Consider the following 2,250-nt stretch of genomic DNA (forward strand, 5'->3'; position numbering starts at 1 on the left):
CTTGTTTTTTTTACTGTTAAGTTGTTTGAGTTCCTTGTATATTCTGGGTGTTAATCCCTTGTTGGATGCATAGTTTGCAAATATTTTATCCTATTCTGTAGCTCTGTTTTGCTGTTAAAATTTTTGCCATTCTAGACACTCACTTAAGATTATATATCTTTTCAATCAAAAGTGAGCTCATGTATACCCTTGGCTGTGTGCGGGGACGTCGCCCATGGCCGAAGCATCTTGCTGTAAGGTAACTAACACTCAGTGCAATATTAAAGGTCAAGGGTCCATGACAGGTTCAAAGTGGAGGACTAGCCGGCAAGTTTCAGTGCTGGGTTGGGTCCCCATTTTCAGACACCTCCTTTGCGACGCTCATTGGCGTGAAGCCTGCCCACTGCACATGTTCACCCTCCACTTCCGCCCTCACCTCCATCGAGAGAGATGGTGGAGAAACCAGAGTCTGTACTTCCCTTTCCTCCCTCAACTGCTGCTGGCGGCAAAGGACTGACAAAGGTCTCCCCAGAAACAGTCACTCTGGCGCCTCCTTCTTCCACTGCAGTCTCCCCTGGGACAGAGGAACCTGCTGGAGACACCAAGAAAAAAATTGGCATCCTGCTAAAGGATGTGGGAGACACCCCTATTATGAAAACAAAGAAGTGGGCTGTAGAGTGAACCCGAACCATCCAAGGACTCATTGACTTCATCAAAAAGTTCCTTAAACTTGTGGCCTCAGAACAGTTGTTTATTTATGTGAATCAATCTGTTGCTCCTTCCCCAGACCGGGAAGTTGGAACCCTCTATGAGTGTTTTCGCAGTGATGGTAAACTGGTCCTACATTATTGCAAATCTCAGGCATGGGGATGAACCACAGAAAAAAACAACTTGCTACTTTAAATGAATTTTCACAGAGGAACCAGCTCTGAAAAGTTTTGATGCTTGTGGCAAGAGACTTAACAGATATGACTCATGTATCTATTCATGTATCTACTGTGACCCATGTTTATGCATAAGCAAACATCCATAGAGTGAATGGAATCACAAAAATGCTATTTGTATTAATACAAAAATTGTTATAAAAGATTGACATTAGAGTGCACCCATTGCTCCTACTTGTTATTACTATTACTGCTCCAGATCTGCCTCCAAGGTTGAAAAAGAAACTAAGACTGCAACTTCATTATTGGTTCTTGGGAAGCATGGCGGCGCTCCCGCCCGAGGGTTCGGATCCCACATACAGACTGGTTCCCGCTCACTGGCTGAGCGAGGCACGGGAGCGACGCCGAGGGTTGCAATCCCGTTGCCGGTCCCCGGTCCGGTGCGGGGGCGACACTGAGGGTTGCGATCCGTTGCCGGACATGGAAAAAGACAAAAAAAAAAAAAAGAATTAGCACTCTGATTTTTTTTTCCAGTAAAAGTTAATTTACTGTAAAAAAAAAAGTGAGCTCATGCTTTCTTACTCTCAGACACACTCTCTTTCTCTTTATATAAGAGTACTTCAAAAGTTAGTGGAGAAGTAGAATTAAAAGATAACGCAAATATATCCACCAATGGTTTGAAGACCTTTCGTATATGTGTACCTGTATACACACACACACACACACACACACACCCCAAATGCTTTCTCACACTCTATTGCTTGAATTTTTATCTTCTTAATGACAAATTTAGATAAGCATAAGGTCCTAATTTTAATTGAATTAGTGATGTTAATCTTTTCCTTCACAGCTTTGATTCTGTTTAAAATTTTTCATATTCTAAATTTATAAAAAATAGTCTCATCTTATCTTCTAAGAACTGTATTGTTTTGACTTTTACATTTAGGTTTGAAATCAAATTGCAATTTGTTTTTGCTCATGACATGATATTGAAACATTTTTTGTTATTTCCCCATATGAATATCCAACCTTCCCAGCCTAATATTTTGAAATCAATATTATTTCCTCACTGTTCTCCAGTACTGCTTTTTTTCTAAGTTAAATGTTCAAATGTACACAAGTATGTTTCTAGATTTTCTATTCTCATCTTTTTTCTATTTTTCTCTCTTTGCAGCAATATGAAAATATACTAATTATTTTAACTGTATAATAAATCTTTAATTACAGATTGAATTTAACATTTAAAAGAACATTCAAATTTATTATTTCTTATTGTATCAGTTTAAGTAAGTTGTATTATAACAGAAGGTCTAACATTCATCTAATTGAAGTCCTAGAAAGAAAGAAATAAAAAGAGTATCGGACAAAGGGAATATTTGAAGAGATA

General features: G+C 38.6%; 1 pseudogene; it reads left to right on the forward strand.

Annotated features, from left to right (window-relative positions):
- The first annotated feature begins 214 nt into the window (after nt 1-214).
- Nucleotides 215-1,015, forward strand: LOC103584399 (annotated as a pseudogene).
- The last annotated feature ends 1,235 nt before the right edge of the window (nt 1,016-2,250 follow it).

This window comes from Galeopterus variegatus, unplaced genomic scaffold (genome assembly GCF_000696425.1).
Source record: "Galeopterus variegatus unplaced genomic scaffold, G_variegatus-3.0.2 Scaffold53343, whole genome shotgun sequence".
In the NCBI taxonomy this organism is placed as follows: domain Eukaryota; kingdom Metazoa; phylum Chordata; class Mammalia; order Dermoptera; family Cynocephalidae; genus Galeopterus; species Galeopterus variegatus.